This window comes from Vulpes vulpes, chromosome 6, assembly GCF_048418805.1.
Source record: "Vulpes vulpes isolate BD-2025 chromosome 6, VulVul3, whole genome shotgun sequence".
Classification (NCBI taxonomy): Eukaryota; Metazoa; Chordata; class Mammalia; order Carnivora; family Canidae; genus Vulpes; species Vulpes vulpes.
In genome coordinates, this window is record NC_132785.1 from 112227750 (window position 1) to 112254283 (window position 26534).

The 26534-nt window shown below is 37.5% G+C and overlaps 1 protein-coding gene and 1 pseudogene across 45 annotated transcripts in view; both read left to right on the forward strand.

The window, feature by feature from the left end:
- The window catches only part of NRXN3 (neurexin 3), a 1525926-nt gene that overhangs the window by 899638 nt on the left and 599754 nt on the right, over nucleotides 1–26534 (forward strand). The gene's annotated exons all lie outside the window — the stretch shown is intronic.
- On the forward strand, nucleotides 6078–7742 carry LOC140599409 (elongation factor 1-alpha 1-like; annotated as a pseudogene).

The window sequence follows — 26534 nt, forward strand, 5'->3', positions numbered from 1 at the left end:
CTTGTGAACCTGGTTTCTTGTGAAGATTTATTCTGAATCTTCCTTCTTTTATCACTTGGTTAATGAATGCCCTTCAAACAGAATCAAGAGGGAAGCTCCTCAAAACTTGCCCGGAAGTCTTCAGAAGCAAACACATATATTATTTTGTATCAGATGTTTCCCACTGTCCATCTTCAGGAGACAGGAAGCAGTGACATTCCTTTTGATAGGACCAGAGATGAGTGCAGAGAGGAAGGCACCTTTGCTATCCACGTGTCACCATGCTTTATCATATGAAGTACAGAAGTTACTGTCTTAAAAGTAAAACATGAGAATCTTAAAATCCTTCTCACATCCTGCTCGGAAATTTCCCTGCACTGCATTAGCAGATGAAAACCTCACATATATATTTTATGGTAATGCACTACAGTTTTACAAGTGTTTCTGTAAATATCACTTCATGTGATTCTCATAAAATCCTTGGGAGATCAGCAGCTTAAGAATTGGCAGGACATGGTATAGGTATAGGGGGACAAGCTAGGGCTCAGAGAGGCCATGGGCCTTCCAAAGTCCAAAAGCTCAAGTCCAGTCTGCATTCATCTATAGTCAGGAATCACCATTCCATAGATATTTGTTGACATCAATACTTTGGGTAGGAAAAGAGGAGGGGGAGCTTTTAAAAAAATCTTAGAACCATGGCTAGTGGAAAGGGAAGAAAAAGTAGATCTAAGGCAACGCTAGCTTTCTTCAAATTTTTATTTATTTGGGGAAGAGAGTGGCTTAGAGCACGGGTGATCAGTTATTTCTCGAATCCCTCTTCCAGAAGAAATCAGGTGCCCTACAATGATATATCATTGTTTTGTTGTCATTGTTAGCAGTGTTCTCACAGGAGACACAGAGAAGCAAGCCAAGCATTGGCCATTCTAAATCTTGCCTTTGCATGTATTTGAAATAACTATTGTACCTACACCACAAACCAGGGGTTCAGGTGTCTTCAAGGAGATTCCTGATGATCATTCCTTAATTTTCTTCCTGGGACCTATTGCCTGGTAGTGGAGACCAGTTTCAATATTAATCAAGGTTAGATCCAATTCTTAAAATGGAATGAAGAATGAAAATTTCTTGTTTTTTGCCCTAGTGCTTGCCAACAGCCTCCTGTACCCAATCCTCTTCCCTGCCACCTCTATCAGAAGTATTACAGTGTGGTGTGTTGGGAGGTGCAGAGAGAGAGGTTTGGCAGAGGCACTCAGCACTTCTCTTAAGCCTGTTTTCACAATGAGTAAGTAAGGGTGAGATAAGATCTGACGGTCACCCCCAATTAATGCCTGGACATGTTCCCACACAGAGTGACATCCAGAGAAAGAGGCAGGAGCTTCTTGCATCTAACCAAAGCTACCACTTCGCACTCCCACTTTATAGTACAATTTTCCACCTTCCATGCGTGTTGTTATCTGACCTGGCTACCGCAGAGATACAGCCACCTCCCAGGAGATCCACCACACAAGCTAAAAATAAAGGCTGCTGTTTCTCTGCAGATGCCATTAACCCAATTAGAGCAAAAAAGAATTAAAAGAACTTATAGCCTCATTAAATAGAAGCAGCATAAACTTCAAGAAGGCAAACTAAATTTGTTATGCAATTTAAAATTTTACTCAAAAATCAAAATCATTTGAAACCCCCAGTCCCTTAACGGAAGGCAGACACCACATGGTGGTGACTATGCGAGCCAGTAAATCAACAGAAGTTCAAGATTCCAGTGCAGTAACACAGGTGATGAATGATGCTTCATGCAAATTAAAAAAAAAAATTGACAAGTCTCCTATTCCATAAAAAGGAAAATATTCTTCTGAAAGTTCTTTGGTTTAAAAATATGGTCATGCTTTGATAAGTCTTTTGGTAGTTATACAGAAGATATTTATTTATTAAAATATTTTGCAAATAGCCCTAACCAATGTACATCTTAAACTAGTAGGTCAAACATGCAGGGCCTCATAGAAACCAGCCTCTGAGAGACTGGAACCTCACCTATGTGTGAGGTCCTTCAAGGGTAGATCCAGCCACCAAATACGTACCAAAAAGCCTTATGGTAGCCGAGAAGACTGGCTCCAAGTGCATCGACTCAACCTAAGTCTCTCCATTATGTTATCAATGATTTTATGACACATTAGTTTTCTAACTCACAATGTTTGGAAGCCAGTGTACTTTATTTTAGTCTCAAAAATATCATTTCATGTTTTTATGCAATAAAAGTAATATGTTCTCATTATATTTTTAAAAATTGGAAATAAGAGTTGTTTTTTTTTTTTTGGAAATAAGAGTTTTAAAAAATAATTACTCCTATCCTTCTAAAACAACTGTGCTAAAAAAAAAAAAAAAAAAAAAAATAAAACAACTGTGCTCATAATTAGGTGTATTTCATCCGTATTTTTTTTTCTCTAGCTACTAGCTACTTTTATTTTCCCATATTATGTATTTGGGTCTATTTTCAACTATGAGCCACTTGCCATTTTGAACAAGGATTTCAGCAAACACTGTGCTCTTCCTTATTCTTTCACTTGATAATCATTACTATGCTAAGTGCTAGGAGCACAGAGAGAATACTTTTGAATTGTATTCATAGTCAACTAGTTGAAGACTAGAAACAACTATCTGGGATCCCAAAAAAACTGACACACGCAACCTAACAACGGCTCGTCACACCCCTAACTTCAATATATCTGTCTAGAGCTATTTAAACACAACTGTTTTCAAAACATTTCTCCATCTTCATAAAATGATTTTTGAAATATAAACCAGATTTTCTTCCTTTGTTTGGAAAAAGGAGTATGACAAATTTAGAAATATTATTTTATATGTGTACTTAAGGAAGGGAGGTAACTTAAAAGAAAGCTTCAGAGATAAGCTGTTATTATTTGTTGTTGGTGTAGTAACTATTATTACTATTACTATTATTGGAGTCAGAGAGAGAGAGAGAGAGAGAGAGAGTGTTAATTTTCAGGCAGAGCAGAAAACTCCTACCTTGCATTTATTTTACCCATTGAGCTATTGTGTAAGGGCTTAATAATACATCAGTAAGATCCCTGTCTTGGGAACTTTCAACTGAAAGTACCTCAATCACTTTTATTGAAATGTTATCATGAGGAAAATCTAAACCCAGGTTAGCTCACTGATTTCCTGGGTTGTGAGGGTATACAGCTACAAGATCTCTAACATTTTTTCTCAGAAGACCTCTTCATTGCTTGTCTTCTTAAGTATATTATAATAAACTACGTGTTGCTAATTTATTAGAGATTTGCCACATTCCCCACGCCCCACCACCACCACCACTTCATCTCTTCAGTGAGTTTTTAGTTTATATTGTATTTGAAATGCAGAAGCTCAAGCCTGGTAGAAACCCTGAAGAGAAAATGTAAGACTGAATCACTATGAAGCTGAAAATCTAGACTTGGAAGGAACAGCAGTCTCACAGATGAAGTCTGAATGACAGTACTTGCATTGTCTGGGGCTCTTAATAGAGCTGTGGGCAGGCAAAGTTAGCTAGCCATTATGCAAAGAGCATGGAGCTCATTAATAACCTGTAAAGCCTTTCCCATGTGGATCCCATATTCCTTAGTACTTGCTTGTGCCTCTCACCTCACTTAATTATTCTATATTTTCTTATATACCTATAGACTAGGATAGTTTAGAGACAATTGCACAGTTGTGTACCGCACAATTCAATTTGGTTAATTTGGAAAGCAAAAGGCTTTTCTACTGGTGTGCAAACATAAGCTGTGTAGCCTCAACTCCACTGACAACCAGAAGGAGTGAACTGGTTTCCTAAGAGTAAAATCTGCCCCACAAATATGTGCTATTTGGCAACATTTTTTTAACATTTGAAATTATGAATGTTTTCTGATAGGTCATGTGGACTCAGCTTTTGCCTCAGGCCCTATCACTCCATGTTTTATTATGGCAAGCTTATTCACACATTTATGATACCTGCCAAGCTGCTGTAGGAAGTTTGATATGTGGCTTGGCCTTTCTAGACCTCATTTAACCTCTCCAGACTGCAGTTTTCTCATCTGTAAAATTGCCATCATACCTGCCCTGCCTACATCATGAGACCTTCTGATGATCCAAAGAGCTAATGTGGGCAAAAAGACCATAAAGATTATAAAGCACAGAATAATAAAATATACTATCATTAAATTTATAGTGTTATGATTATTATTTGGATGATATTGAAATATGATCAAATTCAGCTTAGTAAAAAGCAAGTAAAATTTCTTCACTTTCATTTATAAAACTGAATCTCTATTCTTTGACTGATGGGCAGGCAAGCCTAAAACCTGCAGAATGTCAGATTGCTGGACACGTTTCCATTCTTTTTTTATATTCCCTTGTGGATTTCTTGTGAGTATACAAAGATCGAGAGGCCATCTCAGAGGTTACCTTTCATTCAAGAGGTGGTGGCATCCTATTCATTGTGAAGTTCTGGACTTTTTCCTCCTCATCACAGAAAATTGGTGTCACATGGAGCATCCTTTCTTCACCCTTGACCCTTGCTTCCTCTCTGATAAGTATCTGCCTAGAACTGGAGAAGAGAAATTTAAAACTGTGTTTTAGAATGGATGGGTCCATCACAAGACACTTCCAAACCTAAAAAACATACTTAGCTTTTGAAGATTATGAATATTTCCTATATTCTTTGGTGAAATATTAAGCAAAATGATAGAATACAGACTACACAATAACCCATGGAATTGACATGATTTGATACTCATTCAAAGATGAGCAAAAGGGTTATGCAGTATTTTTTATCCTTGTGCCATTTGAATGCCACCACCATCACCATTTTCACCATACCCACTCATCACCTGTGTTATTATTTACTTAACTATCTTCTTTAAGCTGACTTATTTTAATTAAAATAACTATATTCATTTTAAAAGCAAAATATATAACTGTAAGGTAAATAGAAAATAGTAGCACTTCTCATAAATAAAAGATAATGGTAAAAATAAGCAATAAGAAAACATGTTATTATGTATTAGCTATATTTTGTAGCCTACCAAAACCCAAATCCTACTCTTCTATTAAGGAAGGAAGGAAGGAAGGAAGGAAGGAAGGAAGGAAGGAAGGTAGGAAGGAAAGAAAGAAGGAAGGAAGGAGAAAGGAAATTGATAAGTCTGAGAACTCTTAAAGACTTGTAAGCACCAAATTTCTCTATAAAGAAATGAGGATTGAAAGAAAAAATTAATAATTTTGCATATGTGTGATTTGGTATTGAGTCTTTTCTTCTTTATAACTTCATTTAACACATCAAGCATAGTCACAAACATTGGGGTATACACCTATTCTGATAGAATGTGGGAATTTTATCTTTATCATGGATATTCTCAATAATGTGACCCAAATTTCTAGGAAGCTGTATTATTTAAGTTTTATTTTTTAAAAAAAATCTCCGATTTATGTCTTCATTAAAGGAATAAGGGACTTTATTTCTTTAAGCCAAAATCTTCATTATAGGTTATTAAACAACTACCATGACAAGAAAGTACTAAATGATTACTTATTTAGATATCAGGGAAAGAACTTTACGTGGATATTTTAATTCAATCATTACAACAGCTCTAAAAAACAAGTACCTATTTTACAGATGTGGAAAATAAGGTTTACGTGGAATTTATGTTTGCCGTGATCATATAACTAGTTAGATCAGAAAATCTGATTCTGGAGTCTGCAATCTTAACCCTTCCTAAGATACTCTTACTATTTTTAAAAAAAGATTACTAAGTGTGTTAAGAGGTCATATCTCATTGTTTTTTGGAAGGTATGTTAAGTCTACTGCACTCTTTTTCACAATGGGTTTGCCACCAGAACACAGGTGTCATGAAAACCACCATTAGGGGCAGCCCCGATGGCCCAATGGTTTAGCACCACCTTCAGCCTGGGGCCTGACCCTGGAGACCCGGGATCGAGTCCCACGTCAGGCTCCCTGCATGGAGCCTGCTTCTCCCTCTGCCTGTGTCTCTGCCTCTCTCTCTCTCTCTCTCTGTGCCTGTCATGAATAAATAAATAATTAAAAAAAAACCCACCACTAAACCTAAACCAAAATGGGAAAGGAAAAGACTCACATTAACATTGTCGTCATCGGACATGTAGATTTGGGCTAGTCTACCATACTGGCCATATGATCTACAAATGTGGTGGGATCGACAAAAAACTATTGAAAATTTTGAAAAGGAGGCTGCTGAGATGGGAAATGGCTCCTTCAAGTATACCTGGGCTTTAGATAAACTGAAAGCTAAACATGAACATGGTATCACCATTGATACCTCCCCGTGGAAATTTGAGACCAGTAAGTATTATGTGGCCATCACTGATGCTCCAGGACACAGATACTTTATCAAAAATATGATTACAGGCACATCTCAGGCTGAATGTGCTGTCCTGATTGTTGCTGCTGGTGTTGGTGAATTTGAAGCAGGTATCTCCAAGAATGGGCAGACCCATGAGCATGCCCTTCTGGCTTACACACTGGGTGTAAAACAACTAATTGTTGGTGTTAACAAAATGAATTTCACTGAACCACCCTACAGTCAGAAGAGATACGAGGAAATCGTTAAGGAAGTCAGCACCTACATTAAGAAAATTGGCTACAACCCCAACACAGTAGCATTTGTGCCAGTTTCTGGTTGGAATGGTGACGACATGCTGGGGCCAAGTGCTAACATGCCTTGGTTCAAGGGATGGAAAGTCACCTGTAAAGATGGGAATGCCAGTGGAACCACACTGCTTGAAGCTCTGGATTGCATTCTGCCAACAACTCATCCAGCTGATAAGCCCTTGTGTCTGCCTCTCCAGGACGTCTACAAAATTGGTGGTATTGGTACTGTCCCAGTGGGCTGAGTGGAAACTGGTGTTCTTAAGCCTGGCATAGTGGTCACCTTTGCTCTGGTCAATGTTACAACTGAAGTAAAGTCTGTTGAAATGCACCCTGAAGCTTTGAGTGAGACTCTTCCTGGGGACAGCGTGGGCTTCAATGTCAAGAACGTATCTGTCAAAGATGTTCGTCGTGGGGATCCCTGGGTGGCGCAGCGGTTTGGCGCCTGCCTTTGGCCCAGGGCGCGATCCTGGAGATCCGGGATCGAATCCCACGTCGGGCTCCCGGTGTATGGAGCCTGCTTCTCCCTCTGCCTGTGTCTCTGCCTCTCTCTCACTGTGTTCCTATCATAAATAAATAAAAATTAAAAAAAAAAAAAAAGATGTTCGTCGTGGTAATGTGGATGGTGGCAGCAAAAATGACCCACCAATGGAAGCAGCTGGCTTCCTGGCTCAGGTGATTATCCTGAACCATCTAGGCTGAACCAGTGCTGGATATGCACCTGTGCTGGATTGTCACAGCTCACATTGCTTGCAAGTTTGCTGAGCTGAAGAAGATAGATCATCATTCTGGAAAAAAAAGCTGAAAGATGGTCCCAAGTTCTTGAAATCTGGGGATGCTGCCATTGTTGATATGATTCCTGGCAAACCTATGTGTGTTGAGAGCTTCTCTGATTATCCTCCTCTGGGCCATTTTGCTGTTCGTGACATGAGACAGATGGTTGCTGTAGGTGTCATCAAAGCAGTGGACAAGAAGGCAGCTGGAGCTGGTAAAGTCACCAAGTCTGCCCAGAAAGCTCAGAAGGCTAAATGAATATTATCCCCAATACCTGCCACCCCAGTCTTAATCAGAGGTGGAAGAACAGTCTCAGAACTGCTTGTTTAAATTGGCCATTTAAGTTTAATAGTAAAAGACTCGTTGATGATAAGAATGCATTGTAAAGCCTTCAGAAGGGAAGGAGAATGTTTTGTGGACAATTTTTGTGTGTGTGTGTGTGTGTGTGTGTGGCAATTTTAAGTTATTAGTTTTTAATTCCTTTACATGATGTTATTTTATTAACAAGACTGTGAAAACAAATTTTGGATCAAGATTTTGAGGTAATTCACCAAGTCAGGGAAGAGAAAACATTTCAGAAATCTCCAGAATCCAGGTGAAGAAGACTGTTTAAGATTGGCAGCAATAACTCCCATTGGTATTTCATTCTATCATTACCTCATTCCTACTTCTGCTTTTCTTATGCCAGGGTCTCCTCCTCAGTACTATTAACCTTGTGGGCCAGATAATCCTTCATTGTAAATGGCTGTCCTGTGCCTTGTAGAATACATAGGAACATTCCTAGATATTCCCCCACTCGATGCCAGTAATGTCTCCCTAGTTGTGACACCAAAAATATTAACAGAGGGGAGCCTGAGTGTCTTAGTCAGTTAAATGTCTGATTCTTGATTTCAGCTCAGGGTGGTGAGATCAAGCCATGCATCAGGCTCTGTGTTCAGCAGGAAGTCTGCTTGAGGTTCTCTCTCTTTCCCTGCCCCACCGCCTGCTCTTGCACACTCTCTCTCTTTCTAACAAATAAATAAATAAAATATTTTAAAAAAACATATCCAGACATTGCAAAATTGCTCTTGGTTATGAACTATGGCTAAGGATTTTCTAAATTTGTGATCATTTTCTGCTTATTCTGCTATTAATTGGTATCTGTTATGTTGCTTTTTTCCATTAGTGAAAGTTCTTCCTCTGCTTAGAGAGAAGACATGTTTTGAAACCTTTGGGGCCAAATAAAATCTATCTTGTTTTCAAGGTGTATAGCAAGGTATAAGTATGATGGCATTATTAGCATATACATCTGAATGTTTTTACTTTGATTTTAGCACTGAATTTAAATGTCTATCATATTGTCTTCTCAAAGAAGTATATTTTCTGAAGGTGCTGGTCAAGCACAGTGACTTCCAGAGTGGATGGGAGCCTTACCAGCCTGAGCTGGCCTGGGATCACTGTGGAAACCAGAACAGAGATGGACAACATTGGGATTGTTTTTTGGTTAATCTAGGTTTCCAGAATTCTAGGGTTTTGTTGTTTTATTTTAAACAACATAAGCTGGTCTTGCACCTCACTTTTGTGTTTGCACAATTAAAGCAGTAAATCCTCATCTTGACATGTGTTGTAGTGACATGAGCCAAAAGAGTTCATACTCATAGATTTTTCTCTCTGGATTGTAGTGGTTGTCCTATCACTACTTAAGGAGACAGTCCTGAAACCTTTTGGAGCTCCCAGAGATAAGTGTCATTATTTAACAGATAAGTGACTTAAAATTCACATCAACAACTATTTCAAATACTTAACTTTCCTATTAGACTGGTAAAAGAATTCAGGGTACTTTATTATGATGGATAATTGAGGAGAGAAAAGTGAAAATACAAAGGGGGACTTAGAACAAATGTTTTGAGAAATACTTTGGGTTTGAAAAAGACCTTATAAAAGAGTATTTGTGATGGACCTTAGTAAGCACCACTTTCACCTATTGCCACTTGGAAATCAGGAAACTGCCTATTTGCATTTTTTTCCCCTGAAGTGCTGCTGTGCTACAATGAGATGGGGATTACAATTGAGTAAAGGTGCACTCTTGGAAGCAGGTTCTCTTTTGTAAATTGTGCTTTTGGTTACATTGAAAGATACTAATTTTTGTCTCAGTTTCCATCATATCCTCCCATTTTCAGCTCCTTACTCCACTCTTACTGAGATGCATGGTTAGTTTATATGGGGAAACTTCCCTCTAGATTTACCCTCTCTAGGAAGTATTTTTTTTTCTACTTCTCTACAACTAAAGCCATCATTCCATTCAAGTTGTGTAGGATACTCTGTACCTTTCTAAAGCACAGAAGTTATTACTGATTGATATGTTGATGCTTTGAGGCACTACTCCTACATATTTAATAGTGAGACTAATGAACTGGCTAATGTGGGATAACTTTGGGGTAGAAAACCTTCTAAGAACCCCACAACCTATTCTTATGGTGAATGAAGCTGATCTAAGTTTTTACTCCTGTAACCCAAACAAAGAAATATTCATTGGAATATGTTGTTTAATGTTATTTATTTTTTAAATATTTTATTTATTCATGAGAGAGAGAGAGAAAGAGGCAGAGACACAGGCAGAGGGAGAAGCAGGCTCCATGCAGGGAGCCCAATGTGGGACTCGACCCCGGGACTCCAGGATCACGCCCTGGGCCAAAGGCAGGTGCTAAACCACTGAGCCACCCAGGAATCCTCTAATGTTACTTATTATTAACTAAAATTTGCTTGTTTTACCTACCTACTTCATAAACACTCTTCTTTACTACCCTTAGTTGTTTCTGTGTTTTTGTATATGTTGACTCATCGTTCATCAGTGCCCAACTTTAAGGGTAGCAGCATAATTAAATAGATCTAGTCATGTACATTTATGTCTTAGCTATGTTCTGAAAGTTATAGCAAGAATTGAGGATACAGGTTGACTCCAGTGAGGAATCATCATCCATGGGTAATTTTAAATGAGTTAGAGAGTTAAGATTTGAGAAACTTTCAAATGTCATCTACTGAGAACTTCAAGTTAAAATTCCATAAAAAGAGATGGGTTATAGGATATAATGCTACCAGGAATCATAAATGTTATAAACCCAGACCTCTTTAGATCTCAGTAAAATGGAATGACTTGGAGGGAACTCCCATAGCTGGTTAGAAGTTGGGGCACCATCTTCCTTTCTGGGCTCCAGCATTGTCTGTAACTTTTCTTTATCAGTCTTTAACCTCTGCTATGATACTACTCCTTCAAGGATACTTATAAATAGCCTGATTTCAAACAATGAAAGTTATTTCAGGGGCTTCTTAAATTTCAGCAGTTAAGTAGAAGCTGAAATTTTTAAGCTCAGAAATTTAAAATAAGCATATAAAAGGAAAAAAAGTAAAAAAAAAACTCTTTACAGAAATTATTAATCTTAGTTTGTCTGTGAATGAAATTGTCATTACCATAGTGATTTTAGCCCTTTCTCTGACCTGGATCTCCTCTTTCTTAGCTTTTTTAATGATTCCATTCTGTGTAGTGCTTAGCATAATTCAGCACATTATAGGTGCTCCATCAATTGTGTTGCTTTTTTTTTTTTTTCACTTGCATCCTCACACAGTTTCTGATTGTGCTTACAGGGCACACTGAACTACACACACTCTCACTCCAAAATCTGTCACCTAAAGCAAAGCAAAATCCCTCCCTCCTTTGCTGAATGGATGGCTGGGTAGATGTAGATGGCTGTTCTTTGCACATATTCATATTGAGTAGGTGCTGTATAACATCACTTGTTCTTTTTTTAACGTGACTCACGACAAAATTACCCCAGCTTTCAATAATCTCAAGGAAAGGGGAAAAAAAAACTCTTGCCATCTGCAATTTACTGCTTTTAACCTGAAAAATAGGATCTAAAATGATACTCAGATACTTAAGAGGCTTCACGTGTTATAGGCAAAAACTGACAGATGGCACATGGTGGTAAGGCTGGTGTAGCCCAAGAAGGGAAAGCAGATCCAAGTAGACAATGGTGTGGAAGAGCTTTATAAAAGGCCATGACCATCCTTTAACCAGAGATACTTAGTTATTTCCTATATTCTCCAGTTGGCCAGTTTATGGATATACTCAGTAAACTTCACAGTAGGTCTGCATGGAGAGGACCTATAAATAATGATGCAAGAGGTCTTCTCTTTTGTCAATTGGTAAAGGGACTATCCTAACATTTACTTTTAAGCCATACACCTTGCAATGCTTACTGAAAGACTCTTAATCCTCCTTTTTGAATAATGCATATGATTGGATATCTATATTTAGAGATTAATTGTCCTCTTTTAAGTAGCACCACAATTTATCTTGGGGATGGGGGAGCAAAGAAGGCCAATTGGAGCATTTCCTAAAACTTTATTTTCCTTGAGACATGTTCCTATTCAACTGTGACATGAAACATAATTGACTTTTAGGAAATATTTGTAAAGTTGATACTTGCAAAAGTTTATATATACTTCTTAATTCCAGACTCTAGAAAATTTTGCATTCTAGAATCTAAGAGACTTTGCCTCTGTTGACTTTATGCTGAAGGTAAGAGACATTTGACATCTGGTTGCTTCAATCAGTATTTTCCAGTATAGACCACTAGGCAAAAATATCCTGCCAGGGCATATCTTTGACACATAGTGATTATTTACATTGATTTTAACAATATCATTTTTTGTGTGATTGAAAGAACAAATACGGTTGGGCATTTTTTGGTAAAGTATGTGTTTTGAAATTATCTTTTAAAGTCCAAGGATGTTTCACTCACTGCTGAAAGCCTCTCAGTTGAATCAAGGTGATTATTTGCTCTGTGTTCTGATGCACTCTATGTGTGATTAAAATGGCAGAGCTGATTCAGATCTGGAGTCCTTTTCTTCGGGAGGCAGGGAGCTATCCATGGTTCTGAATTGCTTAAGCTTTCATGAGTATTGATATAGGGTGCTAAGGAAAGGGGCTGGAATCCTTTGACTTGCACTGACTTTGTAATCAAGGCACTGGAGTAATGGGCTCCCACATAATTTAGTAAAATAATAGTAGAGACAGGTGGCACAAAGTAGCCCAAACTATAATCCAAAACCCAAGAACATCTACAATTTAAATTAGAGCCCTGGGGTTTATCCCAAGGCAGTAATTTTCAAAGGGCTTTGAGTAGCTTTTCTAACTGCAGCTCAATTACCTGAGGCAATGGGTTTGCCTATATTTTCAAGACAAACAAGTTTGGGCCTTATCATTACTTGAATCACCGAATATAATAACAAAGCCAGGTACTATGGCACTGAAGCAGTGGCTTCTTTCCTCTTCTCTCCTATCTTTCATCTTTCCTCTTCAGTCCTTACCTCATTTCACCTCCCTTCTCTTTTCCTGTCCTCTCCCCTCCCCCTTTCCCCCTCTCCTCTTCCTACCCATCCTTCCCCCTTCTTCCTTTCTTCCTTTCTCTTGTCTTCCCTTCCCTTGCCTTCCATATAGCTATCTCTCTCTTAATTACATTCAAATTCAGTAATTCAGGGATGTTAATCTTTATGGGTTTCCTCTTTTAGAGGACATTCAAACAGAGGTCCTGATCAGTGGTGGAACTGACAGTTACTTTGACACCTTTTACAAAAATAAACTTATCAAGACTTTTGGAGATTGCCATTTGAGCAGTTATAATGTACAGAGGCTTGGTAGGTTTCCAACTATTTCCTCAACTACTGTCCTCTTTGCTCCTTCATTAAGCAGGTACTATGCTCCTCTTCAAGCAAAGGTGAATAGACATTTCCAAGGAGTTCTTTGTGATCATAAAGAAAGTAATTCCTTTTATGAGAACAGAAAAATCTGGTGTCTTTAATTTCAGGTAGATTATTTACCTGCTTTCTCAAGAGAGATGAGCCAGAGTTCATGGAAACCACCATCTAATGAGGTCACCTGCTGCCATGTTTTCCCTCTGAGGGGAGTTACAAATAGTTAACTTCCTGACCTGGCACCAATATAAAAAATACAATGATGACCTGCCTGTCTGAATTCCTTCTTGTCCTTGGTATATTCTGTTCACCTCCATTTTAAATGGTCTCTTCCTCCTTCTTCCATATTATTTAATTTAGTAAGCAGACATCCCCTGGTATAAACTATGTAAATATTATAACTGAATTACTGTCTGTTTACTTAACTCATTACAGAAAGCCATGATAAGCTTTTTAATTACAAAATTAGCTCTGCCAAATCAATTTCTTTTATTTAATGAGCTGAACAAAATGGCACAACATGGATAAAATCATGCCCCTTTCTTATACTTTTAAAGAATACCGTATGCTTAAAGATAATTGTTATAGCATAAAATATTAATAGCAACAGTAGCAGCAAGAGCCATACTGTTATCCTTATCCTCTGTGTCTCCTTTAAACTGTTAAGACATTCTGAACCTTTTCAGCCAGCACTACATAAAATACTCCTCTTGATCCTATACATTGTTCTCATCCTAGTCCTAAATAACTTACTGGCCTGACTGCTCTTACTTTGGTTTACTTCTGATTTTTTCTGGTTACTAATCTTATGACTAAATTTTTTATGTAAGACTTTGCATCACTCTTTAGATCTGTCATCATTTTTTCTTTTTTAAGCTACACTTCTCAACTCTAATTTGTATGTCTGCTCTAATACACAATTTTAGGGCCTTTAGTGTAGATATACACTTCAGATAAAGCCAAACCAAGATCAGGGATGCTATACTTAGCCTGTACCCAATAAGTTGAGATCATCCTGGACACTCAAGCATGACCTGGACAATTCCTTACAATAGAAATGTGACATCTCTGCTTGTATATAACTTTTTATGTTTCCTCTATTTCCATTGTAAGGGTAAATATGTGTCTGGTCAAATCATTTAAATTTTACTTTATTTAATTGAATCACTTTTGGAAAAGTTATATAATATGGCCATTTGTGGAATCTTCATAATTTCTATGGAGAAACTTCTAGGATATTTTACCAAAATGCTTCTGAAACACTACTCCGTCTTTAAAAAAAAAAAAAAAAGAAAAAAGAAAAAAAAGGGATCCCTGGGTGGCGCAGCGGTTTGGCGCCTGCCTTTGGCCCAGGGCGCGATCCTGGAGACCCGGGATCGAATCCCACGTCGGGCTCCCGGTGCATGGAGCCTGCTTCTCCCTCTGCCTGTGTCTCTGGCTCTGTCTCTCCTTCTATCTCTCAAGAATAAATAAATAAAATCTTAAAAAAAAATGAAACACTACTCCGATGGTCAAACCTAGAGAGGGATATTTGGGGGAAGAGATTATCCCTTAATGGAAATGGGAAAGAATACCTATATGAGAAATTCTTCTCATTCTTTCCCCTTTATCCATGCTTACTTCCCACAAATGAGATTACTTATATTATGTGTTTGGCCAAATTTATTTAGAATCTCAAGCTAAAAGAAATTAATGAATCATTGCTCAGAAAAATTCATAGTAATCTTGACTTTTCTAAGACTGTGGCAACATTTGGCCAATACTGTCCTTACTGAAATTTTTATGGTTCCTTTCTCTGGATAAGGCCAAATGTGTATGAAAAAAGACTTAAAATATTTTTGCCTATGGCTAGGAAATCAAGAGAAAAAATCAAAACCATGTATTATTTATGTTGCAGCACATAATTTGGGAACTATAAATCTAGGATACCAGACATTTCCCTCCACTAATGTTGTACTAAAACAAAATTCTCTTAAAGTGCTTACAAATGCATTGCCATTAATACATAAATTCTTTCTTTGAATATTCCTTATTTTTGGCCAAACTCTTGGTGGTTGAGTTGAAAATAGTTATTGTGTAGTAAGAAGTGGTTCATGAAGAGTAGAATATTTCATTGGATCCCTCAGTTAGGAACTCAGCATAGCATGTTTGCCAGCCTCTCTTCAGATGACCACAGACTGTTGGCTCTTGCTACTGCCTGAAGTGGCATAATAATTAATTCAGAAGTTTGCTGCTTTTTTCATGGGATGCTTTAGGTTAGTGTAAGACAATTAAGTCTATAGAGGAATGAGAAAGAATCTTTGATCTATTTTGAGTCTAAAGATGTCATAACTGTGAATCACAAAGTTGTGACATGAAGCACTCACCTCAGAAAATTGTTTTCATGGAATTACAATTGCATTTTGTCTCAAAGACAGATTCGACTCTCATGCACTTTCGTATGTTCTCATTAAAGCAAGAATCCAACTTCCTGATCTAGTTTTAGGGAGTTTACACACACACACACACACACACACACACACACACACACACACACTTTATCTCCTTCTCTCTCTCTGTCTCTCTCCCTTTCTTTCTTTTCCTAACTCCCTCCTTCCCCCTTCTAAACTTTGGGACCTGTTTTGCAAATAGCCTTTATGTCATGATTCATAACGCTACATGAGAAATTTCTCCTTGAAAAGAGATCACTGCTTTTGAAATTTGGCTTTTCCCAGTGCAGTCATCAGACTGCAGGTGGCTGATATGTGTGCATGTGTGGAGAGGGGTCTCCATTCCCTGGAACCATAATGTCAGGTTTCATATTGTCTGAGATCAGCATCTCTTCAGAATCAACAATGTACTACTTTCTCTCCAAATCACCTTCCCTGCTGACCATCAGTGGTTATATAATCCTGCATCTTCTATTATCCTGACTGCTGATCCGTGCCTGATGGCTGTGCCAGGTCTCACATCACCACAAGCTTTTGATTGCTGCACTCTAAGCTGCTTAATAAGACAATTAAAAATGATTTACAAATGGCCATCTCAATGCAACTGGGGATCAGGGAGAGAATGTTCTATGTGCTGCAATATTAGAAACACATGCCCTTCTACAGTTTCTTTTGTAGCTGTCTTTAATTCTAATACTGGCTTACTTCTTAGTTTTTGAGGGGGGGTCACATGTGATTTTATTTTTTATACTTGGTTGTTCCGAGAGCCTCTTCATTGTAGTGAGGAGAAAAAAAACTGCTTAGGAATGTGGAACAGTTAAAAGATAGTACAAATGGTCTTTCATCAAACTGACTCATTCTCAGTTTGAGGGTCAAACCTAATTTAATCACTGACGCATCCATCCAGATCCATTTCTTCTTTTCATCTTTACTCTTATTGCTGCATTGATTACAATGGGCAGATTTCCCAAAGAGTTTATTGTGAGTCACACAAAAGTTCATCTGTAGGAAATGGAAATTTATGAGAATTAATGGCCTTGGTATTTTGAATATGATAACTGAGACATTAAGATAGAATCTCATCTTGTGTGTGTTGAAAGAGGCTACATTTTTTGGTTTTATTTAGTTGTTTGTTCGTTTGTTTTAGTCCAGAAGAGTGAAAATTGTTATTGACCCTTTGACATGCGTGCTCTTTGTCTAAACTACATTTTCATGAATAAATGTCTCTCCTCCACAGTGGCATTGATACTTTGGCTCTTTGACTTTGTCATTCTATCCTTGGCAAGCATATTCAGAGATATCAGCATTCATGCAAATGGCACTTTTAAAGCATCAAAGTTCCTCCACACCCTCCATGTCAATCACCTTCCTTCAGTTATTACCTAGTTCTCTCACCTCATCACTTCCCTTCCCTTTCGTCTGTCTTTACTCTCTGCCTCTCAAAGCCTGCATCCTTCTCACTGGGACTTTAAGTTCTCATTGGAACCCTACATTCATTGCATCTCTTTCCTTCAACTCTTGTCACTCTACCATTGCCTCAATCAGAATGCACCACCTTCATCAATTGTGAAAGTCACACACGATCTTACATGAAGTCTCAGTGCACTCTAACACTTCTTTCATTAGTGTTTTTATAGACTTAATAGCTTAATGTCTAATTTCCATAATAATTTGTGTAAGGATTTTCCATTTCCTTTAGTGTCCATATACCTAACCAAACCTCATCACTTACAGACTCTTCTTTTACTGAAATTATCAAAATGTTTCGATCTGGTCTTTTTTTTCACCTTTCATTATCTCAGAAGTGATTATCCTTACCCTTCACCACTTCTGTCTCTCTTGAGTCTGGAAAAAGTATGTCCCTGATACTTTTCAAATTAGCCTATCTTTATGACCTTCAGATCTTCTCTCATAGCCTAGAGAATTTTGTTCCTGAAATTTTATTCTGAATGTTCATTACTCACTGAATGGATTCCTGTTGTTTATAAGCATACTTTAAAGTGGTATAAATTGAAAACAATTTTTCAGGGCTTCATCTAACCATAGTAGGTTTCATGGGAGGCTCTAGTCCCAGAAAGAAACTTAAGGTCCAGGTGAGGAAATAGTGATAGGGAAGACACACTGAGTGTCCCAAAATACAGTCACTGTTGGCCCACCAACTGATAAGACTGAGATTTAAGAGTACATCCTTCTGGGCAGCCCTGGTGGCTCAGTGGTTTAGCGCCACCCTCAGCCCAGGGCCTGATCCTGGAGACCTGGGATCCAGTCCCACATCAGGCTCCCTGCATGGAGCCTGCTTCTCCCTTGCCTGTGTCTCTGCATCTCTCTCTCTCTCTCTCTCTCTCTCTCTCTCTCTCTCATGAGTAAATAAATAAAAAAATCTTAAAAAAAAAAAAAAGAATACACCCTTCTTTGGTTAGAATTGTCCTGACAACCAGTAGAGACTAGATCTAAAAGTATATAAATCATCTGTGACTTGAGCTAGGGTAGGCATAAGCTTGTATCCCATATCTATTATGCAAGATTGCAAACTCTCTGAGAACACTTATCTTCTTCACATTGCACAATACTTTTATATACATATTCATTAGATAGTTTTTGGTTGTACTGGGTTAAATCAAATTTACCACAAGCTTAATGTTAATCCTTCAATCAAACCATCCTTATTGACCATCTACTATATGAAAGTTATTGGCCTGGAACACAGAGGAATGCAAAGAAGTATAAGACCTTCTGCATTCTAAGAACCTGTAGTATGGCTAAAGAGAAGAGATACCCAGTTAATAGTTGTCAGTGTAGAGGTGCCTAGGCGGCGCCTTGGTTAAGCATCTGACTCTTGATTTCAGCTCAAGTCATGATCTCAGGGTTATGAGATAGAGCCCTGTGTTGGGCTCCATGTTCATCGAGGAGTCTGCTTGAGATTCTCTGTCTCCCCCTCCCTCTCCCCTACCTTCTGTGCTCTCTCTCTCTCTCTCTCTCACTCAAAAATAAATAAATACATCTTTTTGAAAAAAAAAAGTTGTCAGTATGACTAAATTACTTAACATCTCCAAGAAGTGATTTTTTAATATGCAAAATGAGTGATCAAATAAGGTTGGTCCTTTAGTTTTCTTATAATTCCAGAATTCCAAGTAAAGTAATCATTCATATTGCTATATTTATATCAAATAGGTGCTATCCATAATATGTCATATAGATATGTGGAGAAGAAGGAGGTATCTGAAAACTGGGGTAGATAGATATTCATGGAGGTGTTGGAATTTGAGCTGAGCCTTAAAGGGGTAGAAAAATCATCCTCCATCCCTGAAGGTATGGGCAAAGGTACAAAGAGAATGCACCACCTGGATTTGTTTGTGGGGGAAAGATTCAGCAAGAAGCCATGCCTCTTATTCCACTCCAGATTTCCCCTATCTCTGTGCATTTATTTCTCCATTTTCAGAATCTAGCTGTTTTAGTTATTCCAGATATCTCAAAAGAATTTATGTTCTGTGTGGTGCAATCCCTACAGGAATTTGAGGTAGTCACAATTTCAAGAGATGATTATGTTTTCTTGATGCCTCAATGGACACAACATCTTGAGTTTGGGACATTAATCAGTGGCTTCCTGGATCACTAGTCTGGGCCTGTCACAAAGAAAGGACTGTCAAATCTCAAAATAATACTTTTCAAGAGGAGGATTATTTCTCCTTTAAAGTATGTTTCTGAAGAGGAGAGGAATGCAAATAACCCTTTCAGGCGAAGTTTAAACACATAGGCTCTCACTTAGGGCCCAATTAGTAGGAAAAACCCACTCTACAAGGTTCCACTCTGCCCTTGAAATTAGACTTCAAAAAACAGGCACTGACTTCCCCCAGGCACAGAAGCAGGATCCGTGGTTTAATTCTGACCTTAATTAAACCTTTATACAAGCTCTTTATTTTGCTCTCCATTGAAGAAAGGGCAGGTAGAGGGAAGGACATGATGTATATTTACTCCTCTTCCTTCTTCTTTGAGAGTTGTATACCCCAAATTCTCTCCCTTCCTCTTGGAACAAGGAAAATTGGAGCAAAGTCAGAGGAAGTTATTAGAGCAGTAGTTGTATAAAGTAGTTAGAATAAGAAATCATTTTAGTTTCTTTTCTACCTCTCATCAGAGTCTCATTACATTTTCTTGCACTCAACAAACCCAAAGTCCCCTGAAAGTCCCATGTCTAAATATGGGCAACAGTCACTTGTGTAACTATTTAAATATCATGCATAATGATATCATGTGGACATCATCCCACCCCTGTAGAATACAGCAGGGGTGGATGGGTACCAAATGATAGCTCATCTTACATTTAAAGGTAGACAAAACTTTTAAATGCATACCTGTGCAGATGTGTCAGGCATTTTTGCTCTTCTACCTCCCTTTGTTTGTCTGTTGTTGAAAATATATGGAAACAGAATTATAGCCAAGAGAGATAACTCTGCATCTGAATTTTGAGTTTTTGTTCTTCAGAAGTTCTTTTTTTTTGCTTTATTTATTTTTATTTATACATTGAAAAATTATTCCCAAATGGGGTAAAATCCAACAGGCTCTGCTGTGGGCAATTGTAAATTTTAAGAGTAAAAGGAAGGTAAGATATTATCTAAGTCCATCTAAAACTAGGAAGAAATGTTTAATTTAATATTTCAACAATCCTAAAAATGAGAGGACATATTCTAAATATGGCACAGTGGGGCACACCTGGGTGTCTCAGTGGTTGAGCATTTACCTTTGGCTCAGGGCATGATCCTGTGTTCCTGGGATTGAGTCCCACATTGGGCTCTCCATGGGGAGCCTGCTTCTCCCTCTGCCTATATCTTTGCCTCTCTCTCTCATAAATAAATAAATAAATGTTAAAAACTAAATAAATATGGCATGGTAAACACAGGGAAGACCTCTTTTATTGAATAAAGCATATTTAGAAGCTTCTTTATACCTTTAACATTTGTGTCACTTATTCTTAATGCCTCTACATAAGAAGCAAGTATTATATTAAATGAAGAAATATCTGGGGAAAATTGCCATAGAGCAGCAATAACATGCTAGGGAAAAGCCAAAGCCCTATAGGCATGCAGTCCTGGGTTTGAATTCTGGCTGTGATATTGACCAGACCATTACATTGAACTTCAATTGCCTTTATCTGTAGAGTGAAGAGAAAAACGATAACCTTTGAGGTGTCAGTAAAAAGGAGATAAATTTATATTTTTCCCTCATATTTATTTTGATCAGTTTATCTTTTCATTGTATTGCATTTATTTTTAACAATGTTGAATACCTCCACAAGAAAGAGAAAACACAGAAGGAAGGAAAAAAATGAAGGAGGGAAGGGAGACAAAGAAGAAAGAAGAAAAGAAGTGTATTAGTTACTCTTGTCTGAGACAACTAGCTACAGACAATTCACTACAGAAACTTCTTAAATACCTAGGGATATTTAACAAAATAGAAGAACCCATATTTATTTTTTAAACCATAAAAATAAATAAGCAATATCTGGCCAAATGACAGATGGGCTAAGGCCTTGGATGGAATATTTCATATTCAGTGACTCCCCACTGCAATTCTAAGTAAAATCTCTTGCTGGTGACTTTTTTCCATGGCTCAGAGTAATCTTAAAATTTATATGAAAGAATTAATGTTTGAGAGTAGCCAAAAGAAATATAAGAAAGAAAATTTTAAGGAAGGACTCTACCTTATAATTCCAATACAAAACCATCAAAATAAAAAAAATAATGCATGTCCTGCATAGAAGTGGGCAAACAGATTAAAAGAAGAGAGAAGAAACAGTCCCCAGCATAAATGGTAATTTAATTGTTATCACAATTTAGTGGAGAGATGGAAAGTGTTTATTTGACAAATGAGAGAGGGATAATTTACCATCTGTATGGAAGAAGATAATGTTGGGTATCTGTCTTACTCTATAACCAAAAGAAGTTCCACATGAATTAAAGACTTAAAGATTAAAACAAAAAAAAAGTACCAAAAATATTGGAAAATAATTTGGACTATATGTAAAACCTAGTGATTGGTTGAAACATTTCTAACCAAAAGAGGAATCCCAGTTGCTGTAATATAAAAAAAAAAAATAGTGAGACACCTGGGTGGTTCAGCAGTTGAGTGTCTGCCTTTGGCTTAGGGTACGATCCTGGCTCCGAGACTGAGTCACACATCAGGCTCCTTGCAGGGAGCCTGTTTTTCCCTATGCCTCTGCCTCTCTCTGCGAGTCTCTCATGAATAAATAAATAAAATATTTAAAAAATGAAAAAGAAAATAGTCAACATATACATTTTTAAGGAAAAAATATAGTAAAAGATACCATTGCATTTTAATATGTCAATGATATATTTGGGAATGTTATCACTAAATATATTCATTAGGATTGAAAGCAGTTGTAACTGAGGATGTGTAAATATTTGCCATGTAACAAGAAGTCAGAGGGTAAGCAAACCAGAGTTCATGCAGCAATCCCTTTCTTTAATCCCAAGTATCCCTCTTGACTAGGGCCCTGCATGTTCATGTTTATCATTTCATGTTTGCCAAAAGGCTATCCACCTTCAGGATCAGGTCCAAATTACTGGAAGGAAATGTAGAAGGAGTGAAAGCATAAAGCACTCACCAGCTAAATTTGCATCTTTTAAAAGACATTACCTGGAAGTCTCATCCTGTGGCGTTCTTTTTTATTCCTTTGCCATAACTGTGTCTATCTGAGTTGAAAAGAAGACTGGTTACTGCAATTTATTTCATTGTTGGTTTTGTTTCTTTAACGTGCATGTTTTAACTTTAGCATTAAAGTTCTTTTTTAAAAAGATTGTATGTATTTTATGTATTTGTGTATTTATTTGAGAGAGGCAGGGAGAGAATCTGAAGCAGACTCTGCACTGAGCCCAGAGCCTGACATGGGGCTTGGTCTCATGACCCTGAGATCAGGACCTGAGCCTAAATCAACAATCAGACACTTAACTGACTGTGCTACTTAGGCACCCCAGAATTAAAGTTCTTTTATAGGGAGAAGGGTGATATTAATTCTGAATAGGTGGCTAGCAGTGCCTCTCACAAACAAATGAAGATGGATTATACATAGAATTTTTGCAAAATGATAACTAGAGAAAGCTGCCCAATAGAAGAATGGGTGACTGATATGAATAAACAATTCACAGAAGAAAACATTCTGGTAGACCTTAAACCTATAAAAAATGTCTAATATTCTTAATGATCAAATAATTGCAAATTTAAGTGACAATAAGCTGTCACTTTATATTGAACTGATGGGTATAAATTTATATGTGCTGACTCCTATTGCTGCTCAAGGTACAGAAAAATTTCTGACTTATTTTACATTTTTAAAAAGTAAAGATCAACTTTTGTATAGCAATATCTGTTGAAATTAAAATACATCTACTCCTTGACTCAGGAATCATAATATGAGAATCTACTTCATAGAAATAAAAATCTCAGTATTAAAGTGTGCATTCTCCAGGATTTTATTATAATTTTTTATAGAGGTTTAAAAAAAAGAAATGCTAAATAAATGTCCACAAAGAGGGAAATGGAACTGTTGAGTAAATTATAATAAATCCGTATCAGGGACTGTTAAGCAGTCACTTAGGAGGATGAACTTAATCTGTCTTGATCTAAACCATAAGATTTAGAGTAGTTTCCACAATGCATTGTTAAGTGAGGAAACAATACTAGAAAAAGGTAAGAATGATGCAAGTTGTTAATCTGGGTTGCCAAAATTCAGAGGAAGGAGGGGAAGCAGTAGGGAAATGTACAATGGGGAAGGGAAGAATAAACGAATTTTAGATACATGCATAACTAAAATAATTTAGAATTCAGCTTTTTAAAAAAGAGCCAGAGTAAAGGAGAAATCACTCACACAAACCGGGCACAGCAAGGCCAATGTGGAATAAAAACCAGAAGTCAAGAATTCACTTGGAATCGTCTATTGTTGATTAGATATCATCACCAATTCTTTCAAGAGGATAATTTATAAACTAGTAAAGAATGCACTGTATATCTTTTGTATTCTGTTGACTATAAATATGACTAGTAAGCTCTGTAGAGTTCTCCTTGAAGAAGTGGTAAATTTGTGTGTTTTCTCACTTGAAAAAATCCTATCTCTAACAGAGGGATACTGAGAGGACTGTGTGATATTGCATCACTCTGATGCATGACTTGCATACTTGAGGAGTGTAGGCTACTTCAGAGTAGGAGTCAGCACTGCTTATAATTGAGTCCCAGAATTTTCCCAGCCATCTGATTCCCAGGCCCAGAGTTTTGGCTTCTGGGCTGTGTTGTTGGCAGTGAGGAAGTGGGATGGCGTGTTTAAATCACAGCACTTCTCTGTTTCCTGGCTAAGTTACAAAACAATGTTGTAGTCGTGAAACTGAATGTCATCAGCACACATTTGTGGCATGCACAGAGCATGCACAACACTGTAGTAGCACTCTAGGCAAGCATATGATTACATTTAAAAGAGGTGTTGTTGCTGCCTTTAAGAAGTTTACTAACTAGAGAAAGACAAAAATAAAAACAACCAAACAGAAAGTAGCCCAGTGGACTTTCCATTAAGAAAATTACATGATTTGATTCTGAGCTTAGCTCAGGGCTTTGCACATTTTAAGCAATCAGTAATATCAGTTGAATGAATGAATAAACGTATTAACAGAAACTGCACTGATAGAGCAGTTCTTAATTGATACGCTTGCCTTCTGCCTCACTTCACTAGAATCTGTCTTCCATCTAGCCAAATGCAAATCTGATAATATGACTCCCTCAATTTTTTCCCCCTGATTTCCAGATAGCTTTAGGAATCAGAAAGAGGCACTGAATCTAAACCTGGAAGTGTGCCTTCCTAAGACTGCACGATGCTTTGAAGAAACTGAAGTAGAACACCTTTACACAGGGGAATACTCTCTAGTTTTCCCACAGGAACCCTCCAGCCCACAGCTCTGGGTTGACAGTCCCTCAACTATACCCTGATCCAAATTCCTTGGTGGGGTGTACTAGATAGACCCTTTACCCTTTGCCCGTTGCTTGTTCTTTCAATCTTGAGTACCACCATTTTGCCATGTGCAACCAGCACTCCAGCCGTGCTGGGTTATTTGGTTTCCTGAATAGGCTGTTCTCCTCCAGTCTTCTGAAACGTTGCTTGTGCTACTTCTATGTACTGAATTGCTTATTCTGCCCCATAAACCTAGTGAACTCCATCCTTTCCTTTTATATTCAGCTAAGAGAGATGGGCTACTCTCTTTGTATCCCATTGGCCCATCATTGGCTTTCTCACAGAATCCCCATTATGGTGTCTGTTGACTGATGGATGCATTGTTATATGGGGAGATGGTTGGATGGCCTGGCAGATAAATGAATGAATGAATTACTAAGTGAGATAGGGAATATTATAGACCTGACAAAAGGAGGGTTACTGTTGACATAGCTCTAGAGAAAAGTATTTTTTATTAAGACTTTGGTAGGATAAGATGAAGGTAAGGATGACTTCTCTATCATTTTATCTTTGGAAATTGTGAGTTAAAATTTGTAAACAGGGTGGATATTTTGAACAGAAAGTGCTACATAACTACAGTGCATTTATTTATTATCCTCTAAAATAGTCCCTTTCTTTGGCATGTTTAAAACCTGAAGTCTGGTTGGCATTATAAATATTCATGAGCTGTTGGGGAAGAGAGCATAAAGTGTGAATCACACTTCAAACAGACCCACCAGCTCACTCCTGACTTCAAGTTTTTCAGAAGTGTGAAATGAAAATGGTTTTAAAATTAGAAAATGTGCCATCAGAACTTTTTATCAACCCTCAGAGAAAATAAATAATCTCTTTAAATGTGGGGAATGCTGGGGATATTTATTTAGTTAGTTAGTTTCACAGTTAAGATGCTTTGATAAGTTTTTGTGTCATAAAATGCACAAATTAATTTTAATGAACATGGGTGATGGGGGGAGGGGAGGGCGATATTTTCTAAAACAGCCTAAGTATCCAATGCCACAATCTAAGGTTTCTGAGGGATTATTTAAACCTAATCTATGAGCAAATTGTTTCACTGGAGAAAAGCAGTTCTCACAGGTGTTTTTTCCTTCTGTTACATTTACATTTGAAAAGTGATCTTGTAACATTTGAGGAGTGGGTGAATTCTGGGAAGAGATACTTGGATCTTAAATTGCTAAATTGTAACAACAAAAATGAGAGGAAAATAGTATAGTTAGCTGTTTGCTTTCAAGTTGGTGGTAAATGGGCTTTTTATCATTGTTATTCTTGATTTTTTAAGCATATCAAGATTGAATTGAGTGTGAACAGAGAGGAAGATCATAATAAAAGAGAAGATAAAGGATGACAGGGATCTTCTCTCTTGTGTTTCACTAATAAGTTTAAAGAATAGCCCATCATTTCCAGAAGCTATGTAAACGAAAAAAATAAAAATAAAATGTTTATTGGGTTGTGCTGTTTAGAATGTGTCATACAAAGCCAGTAATTGGGGATAAGGACAAAGAGAGAGACACTCTATAAAAGTGGTTTGGAGCTCGGTACATCAGCATCACATGGTTGGCTTGGTACAGCTGGCATTGCTGGGCCCTATTCCCAGAGTGCTTGATGTGGTGGATGTTGGCAGGGCAGGAGAATTTGTGTTTCTAACAAGTCCCCATGTGAAATGGTTGCCACTGGCCCAGAATCACATTTTGAGAAATACTATTATATTACAATACTTAGATAAGATTAAAAAAACAACATTGTTATAATTACCAGCTATGTTTAAATGCTGGGCTCATTTTGTAAACCTTAAGTGTTTTTAGTGAGTTTTTCTTCCGTTTCTTAATTGAATGATATTTTTATTTTCATTTTATTTTTTTAAAGATATTATTTATTTATTTGAGAAAGACATGGAGCATGAGTGGGGAAGGTGGGCAGAGAGGGAGAGGGAGAAGCAGGCTCCCCATTGAGCAAGGGGCCCAATTCC